The sequence below is a fragment of the Lethenteron reissneri genome, chromosome 33, assembly GCF_015708825.2.
Source record: "Lethenteron reissneri isolate LAM-NWPU_2019-01 chromosome 33, ASM1570882v1, whole genome shotgun sequence".
NCBI lineage: Eukaryota > Metazoa > Chordata > Hyperoartia > Petromyzontiformes > Petromyzontidae > Lethenteron > Lethenteron reissneri.
The window spans coordinates 1,922,314-1,935,885 of record NC_083811.1 but is presented as its reverse complement, the minus strand read 5'-3'; the positions used below and the strand labels follow the sequence as shown (position 1 = coordinate 1,935,885).

The 13,572-nt window shown below is 54.2% G+C and overlaps 1 protein-coding gene across 2 annotated transcripts in view; it reads right to left on the bottom strand.

Annotated features, from left to right (window-relative positions):
- Window positions 1-11,182, bottom strand: part of LOC133350186 (paired box protein Pax-6-like) — an 86,438-nt gene extending 75,256 nt beyond the window's left edge. For both annotated transcript variants that reach the window (XM_061564281.1, XM_061564282.1), the window contains exon 1: window positions 11,052-11,182. The gene's annotated coding sequence lies outside the window, so the exon portion shown is untranslated. The remainder of the gene's footprint in view (window positions 1-11,051) is intronic.
- Window positions 11,183-13,572: the final 2,390 nt, after the last annotated feature.

Sequence of the window (13,572 nt, the reverse complement as noted above, 5' to 3'; positions counted from 1 at the left end):
TGCACCTGGCCTGGCACAGGACCCGTGGTGACATCACCGTCACTTAGTGGCGAATGGCGGGTATTGGTGTGTTTGTAATGCATGTGATCGCGTGTGTATCTGGGGAGCGGTGGCGCAGTGGTTAGCGCGCCGCGCATCGAACCTGACGACCCAAGTTCGATTCCCGCTCATCCGCCAAAACAGGTGACGATTATCTGAAACGGTTCTGAATCTTCCCTAGGTCGACTCAGCCTCAAATGAGTACCTGTTGCGGTGTGTAAACGAACATCGACACTGGGGAGACAATGGCGGCCCGGGCGTGGTGCTGGCCACTCACCCCTTCGCGTGCCGTGATGGCCTTACATAGCTCCTCGCTCACAGCACTTGCCCCAAACAGCATGTCCAGGCTATACGGGGGATATTTGTATTTGTATATATGTGTGTACGTGAGTTTACGCGTGTAAGCGTTCGTATCTACGTCTCTGTGCCATTGTTGACTATTTTGAGTTAAAACAGCGCAACACGACAGGGAATCGCCTGCCTACGTAGTTCGTGTCTATTTGCGTTGTGTGCGTGTGTTTGTGATTGTGTGCGTGTGTTTGTGATTGTGTGTGTATATTTGTGATTGTGTGTGTATATTTGTTATTATGTGTGTGTATTTGTGAGTGTGTGCATGTATTTGTGAGTGTGTATTTGTGATTGTGCGTGTATTTGTGATTGTGTGTGTGATTGTGTGCGTGTATTTGTGAGTGTGTTTGTATTTGATTGTGTGTATGTGTATTTGTGATTGTGTGTGTATTTGTGATTGTGTGTCTATGTGCGTTGTGTGCGTGTATTTGTGAGTGTGTGTATTTGTCCGCATGCCTTTCCCGTCTCTGTCGGTCTATCGATCTGTCGATCTGCGTGTCTGCATATTCTCATAGTCCTGTCCGTCCTTGTGATGTCCGTCTTGTCCATCTATCTAAGCGCCCGCCTCTCTGTGTGTCTGCGTGTTTGGTGCGTCTCTGCGCCAGTGTGCGTCTCTGTGTCTGTCTCTCAGCGTGTCTCAGTCGATCGAGTTAGCAAGCCACATCTGTCTGATCCCTGCGTGTCTCCCCTCGTGTCTCTACATCTCTCCCTGCGTGTCTCTCTGCATGCATCTCTGCATCTCTCTCGACGCGTTTCTCTGCGTGTCTCTCTGCGTGGCTCTGTGCGCGTCTCTCTGCGCGTCTCTCTGCATGCACGGGACACCCCCATGCATGTTCAGCTCCACGCGGTGCATGTCCGGTTCCAAGTTTCTCTGTCTCTCCGTCTCGTATCTGTCGTCTCGCTGTCTCCTCTCGTTCCTCTGCAAGCCATTTATTTATTTATCGCCGAAACTTTTACGATGCCCCCGCGTGCGCGCCCGGGGTTTCTCTCTCCCGGGCATCATCAGCACCGAAAGCGGCGAGGAGAGCTCCGAAAGAGCGCCTTTCACATGCAGATGAAGCGGCCTATTATGAGAGGGGGGGAGAGGGGGGGAGGGTGGGAGTGGAGTTGGGGGGGGGCAGGTCTTTGTGTTGTGTTTTGTTTTTAAAAGTAATGACAAAGCGCACCGTCTGTAATGCGTTACCTATAAACTACTGCGTCGCCTCCGCACAGAACTTCATTCCATTGGTCCGAATAGTTGAATGGTTGTGATGGTAATTGTTGTTGTTGTGGTGGTGGTGGTGGCGCTGGTGGTGGTGGTGAAGTTCCATTTGCGCCTAGGTCTGTCCCGTGATCTCCCGCCGGCGAGCCTTCGACGCTCGTCACGTGGTCTCAAGGTGCACCCAGCCTGGCACAGACGCCGTGGAGACGTGAACGCTACTCAGTGTTGTTGGTAACGACAGCACGGAGTGGTGGTCTATGGTGTGGGTCACGGTAGTGTAGTGGTTAGCGCGCTGAGCTACTACGAACCCGGCCACCCGAGTTCGATTCCCGCTCACGGCCAACACCAGTGACGATTATCTGAACCGGTCCTGAGACTCCCCTAGGTCGACCCAGCCTAAAATTAGTATCTGGTGCAATGTGTGAACATCGTCACTGGGGAGACTAAGACCACCACCATCAGCACCACCACCACGAACCACTAAAAGACAAAGATCCTCCCGCCGTGTAGCCTTAACAGACTGTCGGGGCAAGTGCTGTTAGCGAGTAGCACCAATGAAGGCCGCCACGAGGGGGTGGGGTGGCCAGCACCACGCCCGACCGCCTTTGTCTCTCCAGTGTCGATGCTTTTACACACCGCACCAGTGACTCATTTGAGACTGAGTCGACCTAGGGGGAGGCCCAGAACCGGTTCAGATAATCGTCACTGGCCGCCGGTTTCGCAGCGCGCACTCACCCCTACACTACTGCTCCACATATACATACACGCGTACATACGCACACACACAACATCGTACACACACACACACGGTAACGTGTATGCGTAGTGGAAATGTACACAAGACGAGTTTACACGTACACTGGGGATAAGGGGAAAGTAATGAGTTCCCTTCGTTTAAATGCATTTAGTAACGACTCAAGTCTCTTCGCGAATTTTTTAAAAAAAATATCCAGGAGTAAGGATCTGAACTCGAGTGCACATTTACGATTTAAACTATTTTGTACATTTAGCGAACTGAGCGGTGGCGCTGTGGTTAGCACGCCACGGCGAGCCGCTTGCGACCACAGTTCGACTCCCGGCGATGGTGAACTCACATCTTCAGTGGTGGTGAAGTATGGTCAAAGAAACCACCCCCTCACCCCCGATAATCGGCGCAATGCGTGGATGCCTTCACATCCAGCAGTGGATTGAGCAAGCGGTCTACATGTCCATGTCGAAGTGTACATTTGTAATCGATGCGTAACAAGAAGACGTAATAGTTAAACGTAATAGGAAGTTGCGTATTCACCGCATGGGTCAAGCATCGCGTTCAACTTAAATTAATACAAATGTCGTCACAGGAGCATTTATGTCTCTGTATAATGGCATACAAGTTATACATATCCACATTACAGGTTTTGTTTTGGGTGAAATCGCGTAAATATAAATGTGTCGTTAAACCCGGAGGATGTCTCCACGAAATCTGTCTGTCGCCTGATGATGCTGGTTGTGATTACTCGCGAAACGTCGGACTCAGATTGTAAATGTTGTGGCTTTACTCTCCAACACACCGATGTGCTGTACCAGTAACGAATTGGCACGTTCTGTTGACGTGACGAACCTTACTAGTTGGCTGTGTCGGGTGGTGGCGGGTTTCAACGACACATTTATATTTACGCAATCTAACACAAAAGAACCTCTGTTATGGATGATATTGGTCGTGAAAGCCTACGTGTTAAAAGTTATAAATACTGTACATACATATATAAATGTAGAAAACGTAATTGTACATCTAAGCGTACATATATATATGTGTATCAGTCACTCCTCGCGGGCATGAATCGCTTCCCTATGGGCTGAACGCGGTGCACCGAATCGCTGGCACAACCACTCAACGCGTGGCGAATTACTCGGTCCACCAGCCAGGGAGCAAAGTCGCACACGGCATCAGACGCGAGCGTTCGGAGCAGCAACACGGAACTTGTACGCGCGACGTATGTTGCATGTTTTATGTGTGTTGTATGATGTGTGTTGTATTATGTGTATGAGTTATGGGGAGCCGTAGTGTAGCGTTAGCGTGCTGCGCTACGAACTTGGCGACCCGAGTTCGATTCCCGCTCACGGCCAACACCAGTGATGATTCTTTGAACCGGTCCTGGGCCTCCCCTAGGTCGACTCAGCCTCAAGACAAAGGCCCCGGGCGTGGTGCTGGCCCATCCACCCCTTCGGTTGCCGTACCGGCCTTCATAGGTGCTCGCTAACGGCACTTGCCCCAACAGTCTGTTAAGGCTATAGGGACATCTTTGTATTTGTTGTATGTGTGTTGTTCGTATGTAGAGCTTCTTTCGCACCGTACGCAGTGGGCAAACCGTTGCTCATCGGAGGTGCGGGGAACTTTGAGTTTAAGTCGGGAACAATGTTGGATCCACCCGCCGCCTCTCTGGACATCGTTAGAATGTTCCATATTTATATTATTATATTATTATAATGTTCCATCTTTCGCTCGGTTACAAACTCGCACTTTCTGGAAGACCGCGTGAGAATTTGCATCACTCAGTCACGATCGCCATCGTATGCACGCATTCACACGGTGGGTTTTTAAAATATATCTATTGTATACATGTATATTTACCCTCTGTTATGTACGTGTGATAAAGACAAAGATCCCCCGGATGGGCTTTAACAGACTGTTGGGGCAAGTGCTGTTTGAGAGCGCCAGGTACCACGTGACGTTACGCTCGGCCGCCTTTGTCTCCCCAGTGCTGGTGTTCATCACGGCGCGCCACCAGATACTCATTTTAGGCTGAGTCGACCTAGGAGAGGCCCGGGACCGGTTCAAAAAATCGTCACTGGTGTTGGTGGCCGTGAGCGGGAATCGAACTCGGGTGGCCGCGAGATTCGTCGCGCAGCGCGCCAACCACTACGCCACCGCTCTGCAGCTTACAAAGACAAAGATCCCACCCCCTTATAGCCTGTAACAGACTGTTGGGGCAAGTGCTGTTAGCGAGTAGCATCTACGAAGGCCGGCACTGTGGCACACGAGGAGGTGGGTGGCCAGCGTCACGCCCGGGCCGCCTTTGTCTCCCTAGTGGCGATGTCTACACACAGCAGCACCACCAGGTATTTGTTTGATGCCAAGTCGACCTGGGAGTGGAGGGGAGGGAGCCCAGGAATCCTTGAGATCGTCACCCTGTGTGGTGACACGCTCGTCACTCTCCACGACAAGCCCTCCTGACGATGTTTACGGTCACAATTCCTCATCACGATTTGGCCAAACAGCCGAACACTCCTCAACAAACTGCCCCCCCCCCCCAATCATCCGGATTAATAAGAAGCTCCGGATTGGAAGACGTACTCCTAAACTTTTGCTTCTTTTAAAATACGGGCAACAATGCGCGTCTTGTGGTCCGGTCGTTGTTTCCCTGTTTGTTGATGATACATCGGACAGCAATATAACTTTTAATTCACTTATATTTAAACACCCAGAGACTCGCAGATACCCATAGACTCGCACAGAGACCCATAGACTCGCACAGAGACCCATAGACTCGCATAGAGACCCATAGGCTCACATAGTGACCCATAGACTCGCACAGAGACTCATGGACTCGCACAGAGACCCATAGACTTGCACAGAGATCCATAGACTCGCACAGTGACCCATAGACTCGCACAGAGACCCATAGACTCGCACAGAGACCCATAGACTCGCAAAAAGATACATAGACTCACACAGAGACCCATAGACTCACACAGAGACCCGTAGACTCGCACAGAGACCCATAGACTTGCACAGAGACCCATAGACTCTCACAGAGACCCATAGACTCGCACAGAGACCCATAGACGCACACAGAGACCCATAGACTCGCACAAAGACCCATAGACTCACACAGAGACCCATAGACATACACCGTATTGTGATTCTAAATTCACGTGCGCAGTTCTGTTCAACTCTGCGTCGTGACTTGTTTTATATTCGTGTGAGGCTCGACGTCCGATGATTGATACAAGATGATGATGATGATGATTGGTGATGATGATGATAATAATTTCTCCAGGATAAATTAATTTTGTGAGAGAGTTTTTCATCGCGACGTCGTTTCACGCATACCCTCGCTTTGGACACGAGCTCGAGAATGAAGCCACTGCGGCGCTACCATCGATCCCCTGAGCTCTGCAGCCCTCTAGATATTAAGATGCTTTCCGCCAATCAATGAGCGTTCGGACATGACAATGACGTGAATGATCCATAATACAGAGGTGTTTTGGGGGATTAGATCGCGTCAATATATAAATGTTGTGTCGTTAAACCCGCCACCACCCGACCACAGCCAATTAGTAAGGGGGCTGTCGCATAAGCCGAACGTGCCACTTCGTCACGAGCTACAGCACTAGTGTGGAGTATATAGTGTAGTGTATAGTGTAGTGTATAGTAGTGTAGTGTGTAGTGTAAAGTGTAGTATACTAGTACAGCACTAACCGGTGTGCTGGAGAGCCAAGCCACAAACATTTACAATCCGAGCCCGACGTTTCGCCGGTTATTACAACCAGCTTCATCAGGCGACAGCCAGATTTGTGGAGAAAGTCCACCCGTTTCGTTCCTTAAATAGAGGCGTAGATGTGGTGACAACTCGTGCGCGCTCTTCTTGCGCGAATTGGGGGGGGGGGGGGGGGGTAACGAATCAACGTACATGATGTATGCGCATCATGTGAGCCCATTCATCTTGCACTAATGATGGTGATTACGTGCATTGAGTATTTGTATGATCTCATGTTGTCTTTGTGAAACTGCTTGAGACGCTCCTCGACAGGCCGTGACCAGCAGTGGTTAATTGCCAGCGGCAAGCGACGAGGTTTCAAGAGAGGAGGGGAGACTTGTTGCCTGCCGAGTGCAGAGAGACGACGGCCAGGGCACGTCCGTGTCGCGTCGGTGTCTTCGTTCGTGCGCGCGGACGACGCCAATCTCGAGTCGCCGTGAACTCGAGGCCGCCACGTGCACAGCGGGCAACGCTCACAGCGGGCACGCTCACAGCAGTTAGCGCGGTCGGCTACGTACGGTGCGAAAGAAGTGCAACGCACGTACACGCATAGGGAGGCTGCTATCATTGAAGTTAATTACCGGTGATGTGGGGGTATAAGCAACTTGTTGCGGTTGTTGTTGTTATTGCTGCTAAACTTCGCCGTCCATGTAATCGCCCGTGCTGTATATAAACTCCTCAAGGACTCGGGGTGAGTGTCCCTTGCTGTCGATCTCGCAGTCTTGCGTGGGACACAGGACTCGCCATGCCTTCGGACATCTGGCAAGTTCACAGGCATTGATCTGCCGCTGATGAGACACCGCATGTCGAAACCGGTCCCCAAGTTGTTTTTTTGTTCGTAACCGAATCGACGCTGCTGATATGAATCGCTCACGGATAGCCCACGGGTTCCGTTGGGTTGTGTCAGCAATACTTTCCTTTTGTATGTAGAGAGACAGATACAATGTGATTGAGACGTTGTCTGTCTGCCTGTCTGTCTAGCACCTTGTGCGTGTGTGAACGTGTCTATGGTGGGGAGCGGTAGTGTGGCGGTTAGCGCTACGCTGCGCTATCAACCCGGCCACCCGGGTTCGATTCCGGCTCACGGCACAACACCCAGTGACGAATTTCTGAACCGGTCCTGGGCCTCTCCTAGGTCGACTCAGCCTCAAATTAGTACCTGGTGCGGTGTGTAAACATCGCCACTGGGGACACAAAGGCGGTCGGGCGTGGTGCTGGCGACCCACCCCCTCGTGTGCCGTGCCGGCCTTCATAGGTGCTCGCTAACAGCACTTGCCCCTATAGTCTGTTAAGGTTATACGGGGGATCTTTGTCTTTGTCTATGCATACAAGTGTGTGGGGGGTTAGGATAGTGCCTCTGACGGCCAGATATCGATGACGAATATTTGAACCGGTTCTAGGCCTACCCCGTAGGTCGACTCAGCCTTAAATGAGGACCTGTTGCGGTGTGTTAAACATCACCACTGGGGAGACAAAGGTGGCCGCGCGTGGTGCCCGCCACCCCATCCCATTTGTGTGCACTTGCCCCGACAGTCTGTTGAGGCTATACGGGGATATTTGTTTTTGTGTGTGTTTGTAAATGTGCGTACGAACACCCGCGCATAAGCGTGCGTTTTTTGAATTGCGCGTGCGTCTATTTGCTTATGCGTATGTATATGTACGTATTTATACGTCTGCGTCTGTGTATTATGTACTTGTACATACTTAAATGAGTATATGCTGCGGTGTAAAATAAACAATTCACCGCTGGGGAGACAAAGGCGGTCGGGTGCGGGTCTAGCCACACCACCCAGTCGCTTGCCGTGCCCGCCTTAATTGGTTTTAACAAACAGCACTTTCCCCAACAGTCTGTTAAAGGTTATACGGGGGGTATTTGTGTATGTATGTATATGTGTGTATATGTGTATATATGTTTATGTATTTGTGTGTATGCGCGTGTGTGCGCGCGCGCGCCGGGGGAGCGGTGGCGCTGCGGTTAGCGCACTGTGCTACGAACCCCGCCACCCGAGATCGATTCCCGCTCGCGCCTTTCCCTCGGTCTACTCGATCTCAAATGAGTACCTGGTGCGACGTGTACTACATCGGCACTAGGGAGACAAAGGCGGCCGAGCGTGGTACAAGCCACGACACCCCTTCGTGTGCCGTGTCGGACTTCATGTGTTACACGCTATCCGCACTTGCCCAAACAGTACGATGAAGGCTATACGGGGGACCTTTGTATTTATTTGCGTGCGCGAGTGTTTTCAAATCGACTGAACTCGTTAAACTTTATCCGGAGTCGAACTGGGTTCGACCACTACCACGTGGAAGCCCCTTGAACACGGGTTCAGGGTCGGGGTTATAGGTTTAGGGGTTCTGTGTAATAGTCACAGAGGCTGTGGATTTAATGGGTACGGTTAGAGTGTTGGGTTTGGGTTCGGTGAGCGGTGATGGGTTTGCTGTAGGTTTCGTTTTACAGGACATGGGCCTGAGTCGGAATTATAGGTTCCGGGCTATATGTTCAGGTAATGTGTCAGGGTTAATGGCAGGTTAGGGTTACGCGTTATGGGTTATAGGTTTGAGTTGTTATGGGGCATCGGGTTCGGTTTAAGCTCCGACCTATGGGTTGGATTTAAAATTATCGTTCAGGTTTTCGGGTGTTACGGGTTCCGAGTCGCGAGTTATAGTTCACGGGGTTACGGGCCATAGGTGAGAGTTAGGGGATAGGATGAAGGGTTCGGGTTGATGATTTGGGGTTCAGGGTTTGGGGCTCGGGTTGGAGTGGGGATCACGGTTCAGTCCCCCTCATCTCTCCTCCCCCCGTCAACGTTGAGCTTCGCATGAACGGCGCGCGTTTAGTTGCGTGACTGCGCGCGATTCACACCGATGCGTGAAGGCGCTCGCTGACAGCACTTTCCCCAACAGTCTGTTGAGGCTATACGGGGGCTATCTTTGCCTTTGTCTACGTGTGTCTGCGTGCATGTGTTAAGGCGAGAGAGTGTGTATATATGTGTGTGTGTAGGGGAGCGGTGGTGTAGCGGTTAGCGCGCTGCACTATGAACCCGACGACCCGGGTTCGATTCCCGCTCACGGCCAACATCGGTGATAGCGATTATCCGAACCGGTCCTGTGCCTCCCCTAGGTCGACTCAGCCTCAAATGAGTACCTGGTGCGGTGTGTTAAACATCGCCACTGGGGGAGACAAAGGCGGCCGGGCGTGGTGTTGGCCACCCACCCCCTCGTATGCCGTGTCGGCCTTCATAAGTTCTCGCTAACAGCACTTGCCCCAACAGTCTGTTCAGGCTATGCGGGGGATCTTTGTCTTTGTTTTCTACGTGTGGGAAGCGGTAGTGTAGCGGTTAGCGCATAGCGCTACGAACCCGACGACCAGAGTTCGATTCCCGCTCACGGCCACCAACACCGGTGACGATTATCCGAACCGGTACTGTGCATCCCCTAGGTCGACTCAGCCTCAAATGAGTACCTGGTGCGGTGTGTAGTAAACATCGCCACTGGGGGAGACAAAGGCGGCCGGGCGTGATTCTGGCCACCCATCCCCTTCGTGTGCCGTGCCGGACTTCATAGGTGCCTCTCGCTCACGGCACTCGCCCCAACAGTCTGTGTCAAGCGCAGACGCCGTGGTGGCGGATCTCTGTCTTTGCACGCGAGTGAGCGGAGCGGTGGCGCAGTGATTAGCGCGCTGCCCTATGAACTCACGGGGAGACGAGTTGGCACCTGAACCGGGTCCTGGACGCTCGTCCCCTCTTAACCCTCGCGACCGACCCGCGGCTTGCGCGAGGGAGCGAGGCCTTCACTCGGCAGTGTCCATCCACTGCTGGATGCCCGATGCCGTGACCGCCGCTACGCGCTTCGGGTTTGTTTGCGAGAGAGTTCCCCACGCAGCTCCCTAACCCCCCTTCCGCTCTCTCCCCCTGCGATCTCCCCCCGCGGCACTCTCTCGTCAACTCTCAGTCCATCTCTCTCTCCCCCTGCGGCATCTCCTGCACCGTCTCTCTCTCTCGCAATCCCGCTGTCAATCCCACGGACGAACCGGCAACGAGCCAGCAAGCGACATCAGCAGCAGCAGCAGCAAATGCGCGTCTCTGTCGACATCTCCATTGGCGTTACCAATTCAATTACTATCAGCACCATTGCCACGGCGTTTGTTTTAAGGGGCATTTTGGCGTTCGACCATCTATTGAGTGATCGATTGATTAAATGATCGATTAATCGGATTGATAACGACCGGCGTTGCACGATTAATCGGTAGCCGCGCGCGCGCACGCTCATCGAACGCGGTGGTGGAACGAGAGCGAACGAACGAGACAGTGGTGTGACGGCATATTTGCATTCGCAAACTCAGCACCGCCGACACAAATATGCACGTAAAGACGTACACAAATTAAGAAAATGTACACAAGTGAAATGATAAGGTTAATTATACTAATAATAATGATGATGACATTATTAAGCACTACAACTTGCGCTCCCGGGGAATCGGGAATCGCTCCAAACTCTCAACTCTCTCTTTCTCTTCCTTCCCGAAGAAAAAAAAAATGAAAACGACAGCATCGGAGAGATCGCGACATTAAAACAACACTCGGGTTGGTGGGTGGGGTGGGGGGTGGTGGGGGTGTGAGGTCGGGGACCGACAAAAAAATCCCCCCAAAAATCTAAACATCTCCGCGCCAGAAATCGCGTTCCAAACAATCAAATCAACGACCACGCTGCTGCTGCTGCTACTGCTGCTGCTACTGCTGCTGCTACTGCTGCTGCTACTGCTGCTGCTACTGCTGCTGCTACTGCTGCTGCTGACTGCTGCGTTACGCGTCCCGCACGCGCATCGAGACTCGACGCGCGCCACCGTCACCGCCACCACCACCACCGTCACCACCACCACCACCACCGTCACCACCACCACCACCGTCACCACCCCTGTTACCAAAATAATCGTCGACTGTTACCTCGAGTGACGACGCCACGTGACGCGTCGCTGGCAAATCCGTCACGCGTCGCACGGATCTCTGATCGCGTTCTCTTCTCGCGTGCGTACAGAGAGAGAGAGGTTTTAAAAAAAAAATTACGTCGTGAAGGGAAAGAGGCGGGGGGGGGGGCTGCTTCGGTTGGGTGTCCTCTCCGCTCTCTCTGTCTCTCTCTCTCGCGTCTCTTGTCGCTTCTCGTGTCGCGAAGCGGCTGCTGCTGTTGCTGCTGATGATGATGATGATGCTGCAGGTGACGTTACGGATAGAGAGAGATGATGATTATGATGATGAAAGGTTGGGGGCGGGGGGGGGGGAAATGGGCGGGTGGGGAGCCGAGTGCGAGTGAGTGAGGGAGTGAGCCGAGCTCTCGCCTCGAGCACTGAACCTCGGAGCTCTTCGCGCTCGGCCATTCATAGACTCCCCCCCCTCTCTGCGCGCGCGCCTCCCAACAAAACTTTCTCCCGAACGCGGAGCCCACGCGCGGTGCCCCCCCATTGGTCGGCCCCGGCGCGCGCCTCCTCCTCCGACCGCGCCCCCCCCCCGCTCCCACCCACCACCTCAGCCCCCCCTCCCGCCCGCACTGAACCCCCCCACCACCACCACCACGATCTCCAGAGAAGAGGCGGAGAGAGGTCGCCCATTGGTGGAGAGGCGGCGGTGATGACGCCCGCGTGGAGTTGGTGGAGGAGGTTCGGGGGGGGGGTGGCCTGGGCGGCGGGGTGGCGGGGGTCTGCAAGGAGGGTGAGTGGGAGATGGGGGTGGTGCTGGTGGTGGCGTCGGTCGGGGTAGTTGCGGTGATGGTGGTGGTGATGTTGAATATTGTGGTGGTGGTTATGGTGGTGTCGGTGCGAGTTGTGGTAGTTGTTGGTGGCGGTGGTCGCGTCGGTGATGGTCGTGGCTGTGTGGTTGGGCACGGCAAAGTGGGCGAGCGAGAGGGACGTGTTCCTGTTGCTGCTGCTCTCCCAAAAGCTCCGAACACCGCTCGCCCAGCAGCGGGCGCATGAGTTCGACTCCGGGACTCGAGGCGCGTCACAGCTGCGAAACTTTGCATTCGTGAACGCGGCGCCCGCGTCTCGGACTGAGCGGCGAACACGCGCATCGAGACGAACGCGTTCACGTCGCGAGTCACGGGAGGATTTGAAAAGTATAACACCACCACACTAATCACCACCACAATAATCACCATCATCACCATAATCACCATTGCAGGCATCGCTCCTGGTGAGTACGGGTCCTAGACTCGGCTCGCTGCTGCTGCTGGAACTTGAGTGATGGTTCGCGTTTCATCCGCGTGACCCTCCTCTCTCCCTCATCGCATTCCGCTCGAGAGACAGAGAGAGAGCGAGGATGAGGAGATGCGAGCCACCGCGGAATTAGCGCGGTTCAAGTCCCCAAACCTGGCGGGAATGAGCGCAGGGGATGGGGAGGGTGCATGGAGGGTACTGACGGGGTTGGTGGGTCACGACGGGACGGGAGAGGCGGGAGGGAGGAGAGAGCGTGCAGAGAGGGATGAGGAGGGTGGTTGTGGATGTTTGGCGCTGGAGTGACGCCGCCGATTCCTTCCATTAGCGAAACAACAACAAAAAAACGCATTTTTATTGAAGGTGCAATCACGACGTCGGAGTAAATCGCCGGCCTCGGCAAACATTTTTAGCTCGCGCGGAACCCTTCCGCACAATTACGCAGCAGATCGCACGGACAGACGCCAACCACGCAAACACAACGGGGACGCGGCGCGTGCGGCTCGCAAAGTGCATTTGCTCCCCCCTCCCACCCCTCTTCGCTAAAGGCCACCACGTGCGGAGCTCAAAACTCTCCACCCCCATCTATCGCTCTCTGTTTGTCTCTCTGTCTGTCTCTGTGTCTCTCTCTCTCTGTCTCTCTCTGTCGAGGTGCCGTCCATCTCCGCCGCGCGCTCCACGGGACCTCTCCTCGGGTTTTAGTTGAAGGTTGAGAGCCCCCCCTCCGTATCCGTCTCCTGCTCGACTCCCGACGGCCGTCGGCTGCGTTGACCATTCGCGGTGTCGATCGACTCGCGGCTTCGGCAATGACCCCCCCGGCCCCCGCCCCCCGCAACAAAAGCATGGGGGTCCGCGGGAAGCACTGGGGTCGCGGGACCCCGTTCCGTTCCACGCATCCGCGCGCGCGTGTCCCCGTGGGCTCATCGTGGAAGGACGTCGCGTGGAGACGATGATGAGGTGGTGGTGGTGGTGGAGGTTGGTGGTTGGTGGTGTGTGTGGGTGGTGGAGGGGGAGGGGCATTCCAGGACCAACTGGTGCCATCTGGACATACGGAGCCGGCTTCGAGGAGTCGAGGGGTTCGCGTCGGTTTATGGCATCGTGGTCGCGCGCGAGGCGAACGCACGGAGGGAGAGGCAAATATATGCGTAACGCGCACCTCGCCTCGACGTTTAGACGACGATCGACGCGGCGCGGACGCGCTCTCTCCGCGCGCGCGCGCGCGATTGCCCCGGGGCCATAACACCTCGCAGATGTTCCCCGGG